General features: G+C 35.3%; 1 pseudogene; it reads left to right on the top strand.

The window, feature by feature from the left end:
* Positions 1 to 6,454: 6,454 nt before the first annotated feature.
* On the top strand, positions 6,455 to 16,951 carry LOC125655779 (uncharacterized; annotated as a pseudogene).
* The last annotated feature ends 129 nt before the right edge of the window (positions 16,952 to 17,080 follow it).

Below are 17,080 nucleotides of genomic sequence, written 5' to 3'. Positions count from 1 at the left end.
TATCTGTCGTTGCCAGAATGCAGAGGCATGCAAACAACATCAAGGGTACGCCCCCACCGACCACAGATGAAAGACTTAAAGCAGAACATATTGTGGTATGGACTGTTTTGGCCCCTTCATGAGATTGATCACTGTTCGTTGTCTTCACCTTTCTTGGTAAAACAGGGACGGAAGGAGGTGAGATGATATGGATTGTTATTCATCTGTGTGTTATCGTGCAGTTCACATTGAGATGTTGGACGACTTGTCGACAGATACCTTCATCAATGATTTGTGCTGTTTTATTGCTATTAGAGGAGCTGTGAAACAAATACGCCCAGAACAGGGAACGAATTTTATCGGTGCCAAAACTGAGTTTGAGAGCGCACCTAACAGTGAGAAAATAAGTACATTCTTAGCAGAGAAACAGGGTGACTTTGTTCTGAATGCACCCAGTGCTAATCATTGAACAGGCGTATGGGAACGTCAGATAAGAACTCTACGCAACATTCTCAATTCTCTAGGTTATGTGAATTGTCGTCCACTTACAGTGAGCGAGGTCGATAACCCTGACTCAATGGAGCCTCTTACTCCAGACCACATTTTCACTGGGAAGACCACATCACCTCTTTCCCCTCCTGGAGAATTTGTAAGAGAAGACAAGTTGGCGACGTGTACAGTACCCAGCATCTTTGTACAACGATAAACGCATCATCAACAATAACGTAAATGTTAGCGATTTGGTCAATAGAGCAAGGTACATGTAGTTAATGATTATATATTTGTCATAAGCATTACCTATGGCAAGCCCTTTTTTACTATTTCTTCGTAAAATAGATACAATGTATCTCTTTAAATAAAATAGATATCTCTTTAACTAAATAAGATATCTCTTTAAACAAAAGAGATATCTCTTTACGTTTGGGAGATATCTCTTTTTCTTTGAGAGATATCTCTTAAAGCTAGAGAGATATTTCTCAAAGAGAAAGAGATATCTCGCTAGCGTAAAGAGATATCTCTCTATCAATGTAAAAAGAGATATCTCTTTAAGTTATAGAGATACATGCATTTTCAAAAAGAGGTATCTCTTTAACTTAAAGAGATAGTTCTTATGATTTTCCCCCCGATGATTATAATGACTTCTCGCTGTTGCATTGCCATTGATATGATGTAACTCTATTTCTTAACCAATCAAAATACTTCTAGTGTACAAATGGCGGGAAAGGTTGAGGAGGTAGTTGGGGTAACGTTATCAAGTTGCTGAGAGGCTAAATCCAGTTTAGCTAACATATTTATTGTCTTTGTTTTTTGTTACCTGTATACACTTCACATGATGTAAACGTGAAATCTTCACCTGGAATTGTAGCCATCATGGTAAGATTTGCTTTGGCGGACTTCCAGTTTAGGGAGAAGTAATCAAACTAATAAAAATATTGGAAAGAGATATATTTTTCTCTTTGAGAGATATATCTTTTTCAACGATTAAAGAGATATCTATTATACTTTGCGAAATATCTCTCTAGGAATTCTTAGAGAAATATCTCTTTAAGTGAAGGAGATATCTCTCAAAGTAAAAGAGATATCTCTCAGAGTAAAAGAGATATCTCTTTAAGTGAAAGAGATATCTCTCAAAGTGAAGAGATATCTCTCTGATTGAAAGAGATATCTCTCTAATTTAAAATGACATATATCAAAGTATAAAGTGAAAGAGATATCTCTCTAATTGAAATAGATATCTCTCAAAGTGAAAGAGATATCTCTCGAAGTGAAAGAGATATCTCTTTTTAGAGATATATCTCTTAGAATTAAGAAATATTTCTCATTTTCAAGAGATATTTCTTTAACGTACATGTAACTCCATACTCGCAGTTTTATCTGATACAGGTTTAAAAAGTGTATTTATTTCCATTTATTAGAGTTTAAACTAACAAATCATCAAATAAAATACATAGGTCATCACACTTTTTAAGATGTGAGATGTACATAAACAGAATCATATATTACCGTCAGAAAATTGCAATTCTCCTTAAATAACGTTATCAAAATTTAATAAAAACTGGTTATGACGATATAATAGCATTCATAACAATTTCATAAAACTGTTTCTTCACAAAAATATACAAAATGTCTGTAAAAAATAAAGAAAATCTATCGCATAGTAGACTTGATAGAGAAATCAATAAAAACAGAGTTATTGCCCTTGGATTCAATATTTTGAAACTTATCATTGGTTATTCATCTATAACTTAGACTTTCGAAATATTTTATTTTTAACAAGATTTTTTTACAATAACTATCGAAAAAGACTCCAACAGAAGATACGTTCCTATCATGCATAAATCTAAATAAATCATTGATTTTGCAAAATCTGATGACATCACAGGAGGGTGGAATTACTCCAAAATATGAGATATGTCTTTAATTTAAAGAAATATCTTGATATGTCGAATAATTAGTAAAAGGACTTACCATAATTGCCTATAGTAACGTTTATAATCCCTGATCTTGTTTTGTAGGTTTATAAATATAGCTGCAATATTTTGTAACCCACATTTTGGTATAGGCATTGCTAGTGCTAGTTTTCACATGGCGCCATTATCGACCCACGTGTAGTGAAATGTTGATATCATAGTATCTGTCCTGGTGTAAGTTGTGCTTGATATTTCATACTGTTTTGTTTTAAGTTAAATGTAAACTTGATTTAATATCTGAATTACCACTTGTGAAATATGTGTATTACAAAATTTTTGTGTTAAACGAGAACGGAAATTAGAATTATCCCTCTTTCTCCTTTAATGAAAGTCAAAGCGCATTGTTTACATTAATAGGTAATAGCAGTAATTGTATTTTCTGACTGTTAATGATTTAGCTTACATAAAGATGTGAATGTATTAAATATGGGATTATTATCCACATTCCATAATTCTAGTTAATGTGTATCCTACTCCGTGAACACATTTATGTTGAAATTATAGGTGCATGTGGGTGTAAGTGTTTTCCTTTTTTATTCTCTCATGTTTATTGCCATTTGTAATTACTGATGAATTTTGTATTTGCTTACAGTTCTTACTTTGATGAATAAACTACATCATCAGTATAATGGTTCTTTCGACTGACTAAGCCAGCTACATGTTCATTTATATCCATAAATTTTGCTAAGTGCAACTCATGTCAAAACTAGCAATTCGCAGCTAGTTTTTTGCTGGATCTCATATATATCATAAAATAAGAGGAACAACGTTATATGAGTGAAAATGTCATTTAATCAAATAAATGACGTCAAAAGACAACATATAAAACAAAATTTGAATAATAATAATGGCTGGGATATACAGGCAAGCAAACATGGTAAAATCTGACTAGATTCAATGAGAGACACAATGACTAGTCATACATAAGATATCCCAGCCAATACAAAGAAAACTTAACTACATTAACTAAAAATAAATCTTACCAATCATAATTACCGGTATAAATTTTTTTTTATTGATTTGAAAAGAGGTCTTAATTTGAAAGGAGAAATAGTTTGATAAAATTTCACAACTAATTCCACTTATGGTTGTGACATCATAGTTTTGCTTTTCAGTAGACAACTTCCACTTTTAAAAATTAAACCCCAGGTAATCAATAATGAAAGATGAAGATAACAAACAGTGATCAATCTCATAACTCCTATAAGCAATACAAAATACAGAGTTGGTCAAACACGGACCCTGGATATACTAAAGGTGGGATCAGTTGCCTAGGAGGAGTAACCATCCCCTGTCGACCGGTCACACCCGCCGTGATCCCGATATTTTGATCAGGTAAACGGAGTTTTCCGTAGTCAAAAATAGTGTGCCAAGAACGGTCTAACAATCGGCATGAAACACGTCAGACAGCATTCGATCCAATGATGGGTTGTATTGGCAAACTACACTGTAGATCGTTATAACGATCATAGAATTTGCGAAATGCTGACTTCAAACGAGACTGTTGGAACCCCTGCACCATCAACTTGATTGTCAGTAGCCTGGTTTCATTTAAAAACTGACCATACGTAGAACAAGCTCTTGCGTATCGAATCAGTTGAGAGATGCAAACACCATATGCAGGTGATAATGGAATATTTCTACCTAAATATGGAAAGTTGACGATGGGGAAGTTGAAATCATCCCGTTTGTCATAAAGTTGAGTTGGTAGTTTGCCATTAATATCTACTTTCAATGAAATATCTAAGTATGAAGCAGAAGGGGACGACGTTGTGGTGTCTTCAATTTCGAGCTTGCAGGGACATATCGAATCGACATATGAATGAAAGTTATTATTGTTAATAGATTAAACGATATATCTAAATGTCGAATTGAAGGTCACAGCAAGAGATTTTTTCTTCTCACGTAGGAGTTTCTGAATAAATTCTGCTTCATATGAATATAAAAACAGGTCAGCTAACAAAGGAGCACAATTCGTGCCCATGTGAATTCCGACAAAATGGAAGACATGATCACCAAGGATCACAAAGATATTGTCAATGAGGAAACTACGTCCAGTGAGATTACTATACTAAATGAATTTCTAGTGATCAGTATATCACAAGTTTTACAATTTTCTACGGAACATTTTGAGATCGAGCACATGAGATTTGAAAAGGAATCATCAAAAATATCTCTTGATTGATTGAATTTTGTTTTACGTCCCTCTCGAGAATCTTTCACTCATATGGAGACGTCACCACTGCCGGTGAAGGGCTGCAAAATGTAGGCCTATGCTCGGCGCTTATGGCCATTGAGCAGGGAGGGATCTTTATCGTGCCACACCTGCTACGACAAGGGACCTCGGTTTTTGCGGTCTCATCCGAAGGACCGCCCCATTTAGTCGCCTCTTACGACAAGCAAGGGGGTACTGAGGACCTATTCTAACCCTGATCCCCACGGGATAAAATATCTCTTGAAGGAACATGACAATCTTTGATTTGGGTGTATGAATTTTGATTTCTGTACCAAAGCTGATTATTATTTGACTGTACATACGACATCCCGAGGGATCAGCTGAGGTACACCAACCAGACTCTTGGAGCCTGTGCCCCCTTATAGACTCCACAGAATGACGCTTTTTTATACTGGGCGGCATGTTAGCCAGTATTGTATCGTTCTTGTGTATATTCATAATAATGATAAATATACTTTCTACTTTTTTTTTAAACTCGATCAAGTCTCCGAATTTTACTTCCAAATTCTCTCTAATTACCTTGTATCCACCCATGCATGCACGGGTCCATGTCTAGTATATATTTTTAAAAGATAAGCTAGCTTATTTATTCGGATGCGACGTCATAGCTAATTATCGTCCCTCCTGCAATTGGTATACGTTACATGTATATGTAGTTGAAGTATTTTACAGTCTTTGGACAATGCACTTCCTCTCCTTTGCGATTAGTAGAAAATGTATGATCATTATGAAAATTCTACTTTATTTCATTGGGTGAAATTCTTTTAAACGTAAGGTAGATAATTTGCTGGTGGTCTAATTTTACAATTTTTACAAAATTTTCAATCTTTAAAAAAGAAGAAAATTGCTACTTGCAGTTAGCAAATATTTTAAAAATTACGTTTCTATAATTGAATGAATAACAGAAATGGTCTTCTTTTTGCACACAAACCTTAAAATTCCTCTAGAAAAAGGACGATTCAAAACTATTTAGTATATTTTGTTTCTTGTTGTGTGAAAAATAAATATCATTTTATTAAACGCACTGAACATCTGCTGTTCACTGTTTTCTCGAGATTTTTTTTAAAAACTTTATCTTATGAGATTTACCATTTTAGAAAAGTTTGATCATGTGATCATTTGAAAGCAAGCTTTGTTAAAACACACTATATATTTGTGTTTTGTTTGGGCTGTGTCCAAAACCACTGCTGTCACATCGAGCCCGATCTAAATGGAATATATACCAATATACTAAATGGAAACCAGTGGCGGATTTAATCCCCCCCCCCTAAAATTTTCAAATTTAAGGTAAATCGTGGTATCTTGTTTAGAAAAATGTACCAATCGATAACAGAAGCAATAATTTCATCCACTCCCGGAGAAATAAATATCAAAATCTTTTGTTTTCTTGAAATACTGTATTGGGAGAACTTAATGTTTTCCAAAAACCCTTAAAATTTGCGTCATTTTTATTAATTTCACCTTATATAAAATGATAGAAAATAGTACAAATGACTAAATACGAAATATATTCCAAGCTCTATAAAACCTGTAAAATACAGGAGCTTCCGGGGGCTTCGCCCCCCTGGACCCCCACCAGGGCTTCGCCCTGGACCCACTGGGGGCATCAAGGCGGCCCCCAGACCCCCTGTCTCATAAAGTGGCGCCCCCCGTTACCACAATTCCTGGATCCGCCCCTGGAAACAGTTATATCGTAGAAGGGTTTAGATAAACCGATATTTACCAAAGCATTTTACCTAAGTGCTATAACCACAGTTTGAATTTCTGTTCCAAGTAGTCTTATTATTGAAAAGTAAACCGAAAGTACATGCCCTTGTATTTCATGGAATTCACCCTTGAGTATTTTGTCAAGTTAATGTCTCTGGTATAGAAGAGCAAATAATACATGTGAGAATTTTTTGACGGTAAGTAAGGATTTGATAACTTAATAGTTCTATTTAACTGTCTTCAATCGACTAGGTAGTCCCCCAATTAAGTTTTTTTCCCATTTGTAGCAATAGCATGTATGTGCATGCAGCATAATCATTTAGATATGTATTTAAAGACAGGAAAACAAAATTGTTACAATCAGTGAGAAAAAAGGAAAGCTATTGTACGTTTCTTTTATTTTTCTGTGAATTTTGTGGATGTTGTTTTACGCCCTATTTAGAGACGTCACCGGCTAATATTATCCTCTTAAAATATTATATTCGACATTGAGGTTTGGAAGCCAACTTGTATTCTTCACCATCAATATCTACAACGAGGTCACTTTCCCCCAGACTCTCGCTCTCGATACTTTGCAAAGTCTCGAGAGCTAGAGTCTGGGAAAAGCGAGACTATTTATGAGAATCATAAGGTCAGGTAATTCTCTACATTCAGCATAGACCATAATACCATAAATTTATAAGTCATATATTCTTTCCAATAAATCTTCGCTCAATAAAATCTATTTGTAAATATTTTGTTCTTGTAAGTTCTCTTATTCATACAAAGTGTCACATCTAAACTAAACAAACAAAATTTAAAAACTATCATAAAACCGTTTGTGGGAATTTATTTTCATTCCATTCTAAATGTACAAGGTGTTTGTGGAGTGAAATGGAAACAATACCCCGTGGTTTGCGACGATAATCCAAAAGGTGCATTGTTTATTGATTCTGCACGGGTTTTGATGTAGTTTAGATATTTATATATAGTTCATTGTGTGAAAGCATCCATCTAGTACTAAATTTAAATAGCGAACTATGACAATACATTAATTTTCAGTATAGATATATGAGCTATAAATCGGACCAGGGGCCCATCTATTCATATAGGTAGTACAGAGGTCTCGTTTTTGACGATGACTATGCTCACAGCTTGTCTTAATTACGACGGCGTATTCGTGCCAATTTACCTAGCAGAAAAAAAAAATCGTTTCTACGATTATTAAATCGTAGAAACGATTTAAATAGTCGTTTCTACGATTTAGAAAGTCGTTTCTACGATTTAAAAAGTCGTTTCTACGATTTAGAAAGTCGTTTCTACGATTTAAAAAGTCGTTTCTACGATTTAAAAAGTCGTTTCTACGATTTAGAAAATCGTTTCTACGATTTATTAAATCGTAGAAACGATTTAAAAAGTCGTTTCTACGATTTAAAAAGTCGTTTCTACGATTTAGAAAGTCGTTTCTACGATTTAGGAAATCGTTTTTACGATTTAAAAAGTCGTTTCTACGATTTTTAGGTCTCGGGTGACATTGCAATTGGTTGTCATCTGTCATCGTGCGTTAACAATTGAACATTTTTAACTTCTTGATAAGTATGATCATTCCAATTCCTTTCAAATTCGGTATGAAGCATCTTTGGGACAAAGGGGACATAAATGGTAAATTTCAGGACTCCTACACCCCTTGAGCCTGAAGGACAAAGCAAAAACTGCCACAAAATTGAATAATTTTCAACAATCTTCTTCTCTAACACCACATATATGTAAGAAAAACTAAATGAATAGTGATGTAGAGCAGGAAGGCCTACCAAAATTGCAATTTTCATGATCCCCTGGGTAGGACTTTTGACCCCAGGGTGAGGCCAAACTTGGTACATAGCGTTTATGTGTAAAACACTTATATAACATCTTCTTTAGTGCTGTTGATACTAAATTAAAACTAAATGGATATCTAAAACGAGTAGGTAGTCCTTTACAGAAATTGTAAATTTCATTATTCCAGGGGGTAAGGGTTTGGTTTCAGGGTGGTTACAAAATTATTATAATGATTATTGTCTTAAAGATTCGAAGGACTTCTTTAAGTTTGGTGATACAGTATAAAATCTAAATGCATGTTTAAGAATAGCAGAAAAGGATGTACAAAATAAGGTTAATTTTGCAACCCCAGGGTTTTGACTGTAGTTTGGGTCCAAATTAGTCATATCGTTTAATGTTGATATATATTACCGGTATATATTATGTAAAGCCTTTCATCTGTCTATGCACTTCTGAGGGCATTGAAGATTTTAAAAGAACACATGTTGTTTGATAATGTACTGTTGCTGAATATTAGAATTGAGCTTATAGATATTCAGAACAGGAAATCATTTCTAGATTTTATAGCCCTTGAGACTATAGTGATACTTTTAACTAGTACTCAGGTGACCGATAAGGTATGTGGGCCTCTTGTATTATCGTATAAACAATTTAAATCGATTTGACCTTGATGATAATGGAAAAGCGAGAGGAACTACATGTAGTTAAACGATATTTTGAGAAGAGACTGTGCTATTCCGAAATAGCTGTTGCTTTAACTCACAAGTACTGCAATATTATTAATGAAAAAACTATTTAAAGGATTTCTGCAACTTTGTGCCTTTTTCAACGGAAATACAAATCTAATTAATATTTTTGCGATGTTGCCCTTTTCATTGAGGAAACTTTAGAGTAGTGTGACCAACTTCATAGGTACAGATGGATTTACTGAAAAGTTGGTAACAGGGTTTCCCAAGAGGATATCAGACGGCTTTTTTCCATACACAGGGGCGGATCCAGGAATTGCGGTTAGGGGGCGCAACTTTATGAGGCTGGGGGCCCCCTTGAGGTCCCCAGTGGGTCCAGGGTGGGGGCCCAGGGACCCCCCCCCCCCAGAAGCTCATACATTTTATAGGGCTTGACATTATGTCTCCTGTGTAGTCATTTTTACTATTTTCTATCATTTTTAATAAAGTGAAATTAATAAAATGACGCAAATTTTAAGGGGTTTTGGAAAAAATGTAAGTTCTCCCAATAAAATTAATTCAATTAAAAAGATTTTGTCATTTATATTTTCGAGAGTGGATGAAATTAGTTCTTCTATCGTTTACATTTTTCTAAAGAGACCACGATTTACCTTAAATTTGAAAATTTTAGGGGGCGCCGGCTGCGCCCATCCCCTTAAATCTGCCACTGATACAAGACCCAGAAGGCGTCCATGCATATACGGAAAAGGGACAGATTAAAGTGAAGAGTGTACAGCAGCAAAGGTCCGAATTATATTTGGCATATTATGAAAATGACAAGTTGAAACCATTTGGTATAGCAATTCATGAGTGTATTGACGGTTTTTCGCGCCACGTCATATGGCTGGAAGTTGGAAAATCAAACAAGAGTCCGAGGGTAATTGTTAATTGCTTGCTAAGATACTATGAAGTTAATGAAAGTCTTTGAAACTGAACTGGGCTAAACACAGATGGAAGAGGATGGATGAGCTGGACGTGATATACAGTATTTCATTCTCCCTTACTTCGTTCGTCCGAATATGAATTAGTCAAATACTGATTACCAAAAAATAAAAAACTCATCTGGTATCAGTAGGATAGCGGCTCCCTAGAACTTCATTATTCTTTACAAACTTAAACATATCACATTTTTTCAACAAGAATGATGATTATCAATAATATTATATTCTTTATTGCTTAAGACATATGTCTTATCACATCAATTTCATAAATACATGTACATAAAAATGACATTGTATGGCAGTGTACTAATTCAAGCAAGCAACGGAGAATGACTTAAACAAGGTTTTCTCGCAACTTAAGTGCAAGACATAAATATTTCCCTAAATTACAAAGTTCGTGTACATTATGAACACTTAATAATTGTACAAATTTGAAAACAGATGGTTTTTGCCAATAATACTTTTTGATATATCTATGTCGAAATTCCTCGTAATGAGGACAAATTAATATAAAGTGGTGTTCGTCCTCTATGTCATTTTTACAAATAATAAAACAAAAGGTACATAAGTCTCATTAATTACTTAAGACAGATATTTTAATATATCATAACTCATATGTACATATTCACATATATAAACGAGTCTAAATCAACATCATGCCTCTTCTTTAATTCACACATTGTCCCAAAGAAGCTCAAGAAGAAGTTAAAAATGTTCAATTGTTAACGCACGATGACGGACGACGACCAATTGCAATATATCACCCGATACCTAAAAATCGTAAATCGTAGAAACGACTTTCTTAATCGTAGAAACGACTTTTTAAATCGTAGAAACGACTTTTTAAATCGTTTCTACGATTTTCTAAATCGTAGAAACGACTTTTTAAATCGTAGAAACGATTTTCTAAATCGTAGAAACGACTTTCTAAATCGTAGAAACGACTTTCCAAATCGTAGAAACGACTTTTTAAATCGAAGAAACGACTTTTAAAATCGTTTCTACGATTTTCTAAATCGTAGAAACGACTTTTTAAATCGTAGAAACGATTTTCTAAATCGTAGAAACGACTTTCTAAATCGTAGAAACGATTTTCTAAATCGTAGAAACGACTTTCTAAATCGTAGAAACGACTTTCCAAATCGTAGAAACGACTTTTTAAATCGAAGAAACGACTTTTAAAATCGTTTCTACGATTTTCTAAATCGTAGAAACGACTTTTTAAATCGTAGAAACGATTTTCTAAATCGTAGAAACGACTTTTTAAATCGTAGAAACGATTTTCTAAATCGTAGAAACGACTTTTTAAATCGTAGAAACGATTTTCTAAACCGTAGAAACGACATTTTAAATCGTAGAAACGATTTTCTAAATCGTAGAAACGACTTTTTAAATCGTTTCTACGATTTTCTAAATCGTAGAAACGACTTTCTAAATCGTAGAAACGACTTTTTAAATCGTAGAAACGATTTTCTAAATCGTAGAAACGACTTTCTAAATCGTAGAAACGACTTTTTAAATCGTTTCTACGATTTAATAAATCGTAGAAACGATTTATTTTTATTTTTTCTGCTAGGTAAATTGGCACGAATACGCCGTCGTACTTAATAGTTGTCCGAAATTAAAGAATTTAAAGATTGCATTATAGATATTCTTTCGCACCCTATGGTTCCGGAACCCAGTTTTTGTGTCTTTGCTCATGTATATATTACATGTATATGAACCAACTTTGGTATGAATTGGCCAAGTAGTATTTAAAGTAATTCAATCCAATGAAGAATTTACGGATTCCATGCAATTTGATGTTGATGATATTGTAGGGCTCACGGCGGGTGTGACCGGTCGATAGGGGATGCTTACTCCTCATAGGTACATGATCCCACCTCTGGTGTGTCCATGAGTCCGTGTTAGCCCAACTATCTATTTTGTATTGATTTGGGGAGTTATGAGATTGATCACTGTTCGTTATCTTCACCTTTCATTATCAAGGAAATTTGACTTTCATAAGAAGCAGATCAATATTGCCGTAGGAACAAAATGGAAGAAAGGAACCAAACATATTGTGACGTTTCTCATGATGTTTACATATGACCCGAATTAACGGCAACTTAGTTCATATGATACTATATAAAAACGTAGATGAAGTCAAATTAACTTATCTAATTAGGGAATACAATAAGTGAAATATCATCATTGATAAATAAGAATTATATTCTTGAAACTATATTCAAAAAGCAGGAATCATTTTCCCGTTTGCAAATCATCAGTTTCATATTTGTTCCCCTAAATAGTAGTGGTGGATCTTAGGGGAAATTCCGGGGATTGTATCCCCTCCCCTCCTTCCTCCCCGTTTTAATTGAATGTTTATTTTTAAAAGTCTGCCATTTTAGGGTTTTCAATCCCCCCATTTTTGGGGTGGACAAAGTACCCCCAGCAAATTTAATGTTCGAACTTATGGTCCACTGAAATGCTCAATCCAGCATTGAATTTCCAATGGACCGTTTGACATCATCGCATTAACATTCGATGCGACACAGGTTACTCGTAATTAATCGAGAACACTGTTCCCCAGAAACCCCAGTTAGTTAATTCCCGTGTTGTTCTGATACTTACTCCTCTAGGAACATTTGCAATGTTCAGTATCATTTACTTCTGCAACAAAAACGGTATCTAATACAAGTAGTGTCTCTGGTTATTCAGATGGACAATGAATGACAGAGAACGTAATAACACAGTAAGATGGCTGGGCGGATTTTGGAATGATGATTCAGAGAGAAAAAAATGGTTTCACCATTGAAATAATGCTTTTGAACAGTAAATCACATAGTTTGGGATATAAATATATCAGGATGTTAATTAAACACGTTTATTGAGTGGGTCTCGGACAGCCTGTAACCAAAATGTTGCCTACGGCATCGGGCAGCATTTTGGTCCTTATTTCCAACAAAAATATACCAAACTTCCCTCGACCTAAGTCTGTAACAGTTGGTGACGTATATGCATGAGTGAAAAATTCTAGAAGGGACATACAACAAACAATCTTTTTTCAGCGAAACATCTCATTAAATTTCAAAATTCATGAACCATCAAGCACATTTGTAATCAGATTTGCTATTAAAACAAAGTGATTGCGTTAACAAAGCTGCAAAACATTACAGTCATAAGAAAGGACTAGACGATTTTTTCTTCACATTTTAGCACAAGCATGGATGAAATAAGACAATACTCATCTTTCTGCATGGACACCGTCATCACAACGAAGGAAAAGCTTGAAATCGTATTGAAAAGGCTAGTGGATGATTTCGAGAGCAAATTGGATGGTGCAGAAGAAAATATACGGCTTCTGAATTTCATTTCTTACCTACAGTGGAGGAAAGGGGATCGAGAACGGGCTTTAGAATATGCTAGTAAAGTGGGAGAATATGGTGAAGAAAATCATAGCCTTATCTATCACAATAATGAAATAATTTTCCGAAAAGAAGAAGGCGAACTGTCCGAGTATGAATCTCTTTTAGAAAAAGCAAAGCAGATGCACTTAGACACCGAAGAATATGAGAAGCAGAAAACACATGCAATCGCTGAAATTGCATATTGTTACTCAAGACTTGGTCCTTATTTTCATGCAAAGGCCGTTGAGAAGTACCGTTATGCCATTGGCAGGAATGAAAATAAAAATCTTCAGTGGGAATTTGGTCTTGCATTGACATTGAGACGCCAGTCACACATTTATACAATGCGTGATCCAAATGCATTCAACCCAGAAAAAGACACCGATGAAGCAATTGGCATTCTAAAAAACATAACAAATTCCGAAGAAAATGAGCTGGCTGCAAGAGCATGGGTTGAACTGGGGGTCATATATTGGAACCAACATAAATCGTCAAATCGTGATGATGCTATAAAAACATTCTCAGCAATGCTTTGAAAAAGCGATGAAATTACGCCCTCAGGCTTATTTTGTGTTGCACCGATATGGACAGTATTTAAGGTATTTCGGGGAACTTGAATGTTCGAAAGCGATTTTACAAAAATCATTACAAAGAAATGATACAGTATTTGTTCGGCATCATCTTGCTTTAACTTTGCAGAAAATAGCTCTTAAAGGTCGCAAGACTGGCAATAAATCCTCTGTTTCTCTAACTACTTGGCCAGATTCTGAAACACGCCAGCCATCAAATGCATTCAGATCTGGAAATACATATCAACGTGGAAAGTTTACCCAATTACCAAGAGGACATTCGGTGTCAAGAATGACATGGAGAGGCCATGAAAATAAAATGTATATGAAGGAAGGTGAACACCTATATTTTCCAAATCCAACATCAAAGGATATAGACACCCAGGATCGGTTACCACCATATTCATCATATACACAAAATGTACCCCAGCAATCTGTCTTTAAAAGACCACCCAACCCCAACAGTAATCGAGGACGAAAACACGCTGCTGTTGAAAAAAATTCACACCAAAAAATTCAAATAATTGGGATGAAATCACCGAAAAAAAATTCCTTATTTACCTGGTAACGAGCTTCTTAAGGAAGCTGTTTCACATTTGCAAAAGGCCTTAAAGATGAATAATGAATTTGATACTGGACGCTACGAATTAGGGTTAATGTTTAGGTATTTAGAACTACAAAGAAAAGCCATCGACTGTTTTGCAATGATAACATGCAATAGAACAGGACAAACCTCCGAATATACGATACTGGTTATAAATGCATATGAACAACAAGCTATATGCAAGATGGAACTGGCTGATATGGAAACAGATGCAGATTTGAAAAGAAAACTAAAGAATGATGGCAAACAGCTGTTATGGAAGTCGCTTGAAGTAGCATCTTTAGTTATTAAATCTATCCCTAAAATAAAACAGGAATGCTTTTCATTCCCAACATTAAGAGGATTACTGCAGAACGAAAATTCACCACCGGAAGAATTTGCCAAGTTGCATGAATTAGTATATGAATACAAGGAATCCCTTGATTTCTATCAAAAACTAGTTGATCTCGATAGTTCTGACATTAATGCGATTATAAAAGTGGTGGAAAGCTACTTAAATCTAAACGAGATTGATAATGCTATAGGCACACTTTCGTTGCTACAATGCACAGAACAAACCGATGAAATCCAATGTGAACTTTACTTAAAGGTGTATCTGAAGGGAGCCGAGCATTCTTTGCTTAAACCTGATCCAGAGGAAGCAAGAGTGCGTTTTTCGCAGGCCTACTACGTGGTGACCCCAAAGAAAGAATGTGAATGTGCATCAGAGTGTGAATGCTGCGACATTCTTGTCCTGTGTTTAACGCATTCAAATCAAACAGAGGATTGCAAATTGTCAGAACATTTGTCACACACACTGGCATCTTGTCTTGATGTGAAAGTTTTAGTCAACGACAAAGATTGTCTTCCTGGTCGCAAAATACGCGAATATTTGGAAATTGCAATGCAAAAAGCGAATTCTATTATCATTATTTTCACTTCATCAGAAAAGTCAGATTTTGGAAGATATTTGATTGATATTATTAGTGGTTATCACTATAAGAAAAGTTTGGCTGTTTCTGTAGGAAACGTGGAATGCAATTTTGAACATTCTATAAAAATTACTGGAGAGAGCTGCAATGATTTCTCTCTTGATACATCAAAACCACTCGTTTCAGAAGTCATCAGAAAAATATCAGAACTTTCTCGTTAAAGCTATGGTGCAGTTGGCCTTCAATGTACAACTTCACCAGTTGTGCAGTCCGTTTGCTCTGCAAAGAAAACACGTTTTGAATTCAGTAACCTATTTCGAAGAACGGATAAAATGAACTCGTGGGCACATGTCGCCAACAAATAAGATATGCACGAATATCCGTACTGTTGTAGTAGTAGTGTTCTTAATGTGTTTCAAATCATTTAAATACTACACTCAGATACTGTATTGGTAATGTGTTATTATTTGAACAGTCTGATAGATACTTTACTGTAGACAGTACTATATCCATAAGTGATTTCAATATGGATGAAGTTTTATTTTTTATTTATTTTATTTTTTTAAGAGATTATAGCAGATCACTCGCTTTGGTGAAAAATTTATTTAACAAACCACATGGTATTGGGACTATCATTTTGCGCATCTAAACGCATTATGTCAAATCTAAAATTGGGAATTATGATTTACATTGTACATTTTGTAAATTGTGTGCATTCTTAATTTGTCATTCTGAACAACACATGGTCAGGTTTGGGAAGTCACCCTTAGCGATGTTTATACCTTCCAAATAGAGAGAGAGAGAGAGAGAGAGAGAGAGAGAGAGAGAGAGAGAGAAACGTACCCCCATGCCTACTGTATGTTGGCTGCCATGGAAACTAGAAAACTATATGTGTATACGCACATTTGTTGTATTCTAGCATACTAATGATTTATGTAATTGTGGCCATGCAGAAATTCCGTAAGTCGCTAAAAATCAACAACCATGACGAATTTGAAAATATAATGTCTGTATCAATATTGTTAATGTAAAAGAAGGCCGAGGTGCATACTATACAACATGGAACGTGTGTTTTGTACTTTTAAAAACAATTTGGATTGTTAAACAGTATCAGATAAAACTTATCTTTAGATCCGTTCATATAGGCTATTGCCCAAGGATAGGTGATCCTGCTGCCAAAGGTTAGGTGGCCCTGCTGCACGAGGCTGGGTGATCCTGCTGCACGAGGTTGGCTGCTGCACGAGGCTGGGTGATCCTGCTGCACGAGGTTGGCTGCTGCATGAGGCTGGGTGACCCTGCTGCACGAGGCTGGGTGATTCTGCTGCACGAGGCTGGGTGATTCTGCACGAGGCTGGATGATTCTGCTGCACGAGGCTGGGTGATTCTGCTGCATGAGGTTGGGTTAGCCTTCTGCACGACCTTGGGTGACCCTGCTACACGACCTTGGGTGACTCCGTTGCACGAGCTTGGGTGATCCTACTGCATAATGATGGGTGATCCTTGTCCAATCAAGTTCTGACAATTTTCTAGTTCCTGAAAATTGTTGTGTACTACATTGTCATAATGGCTGACTTCCTTTTGAACCATGAAATGAAAATATAAATATCAGCAATACTTGTATATTCATTTTAAATCCAATTGTCTAGCTGAGTAATTGCTGATCTGTAGATTATGGGATTCGAGTCTAGCAATGGTTTTAATTTTTTTCCCGATTACTTTCTACTAAAATTGTATTTTTAAAACTAGATAAC

This window comes from Ostrea edulis, chromosome 1 (genome assembly GCF_947568905.1).
Source record: "Ostrea edulis chromosome 1, xbOstEdul1.1, whole genome shotgun sequence".
In the NCBI taxonomy this organism is placed as follows: Eukaryota; Metazoa; Mollusca; class Bivalvia; order Ostreida; family Ostreidae; genus Ostrea; species Ostrea edulis.
Note: the sequence above shows the minus strand (reverse complement) of the source record. Positions and strands in the feature narration are given on the sequence as shown.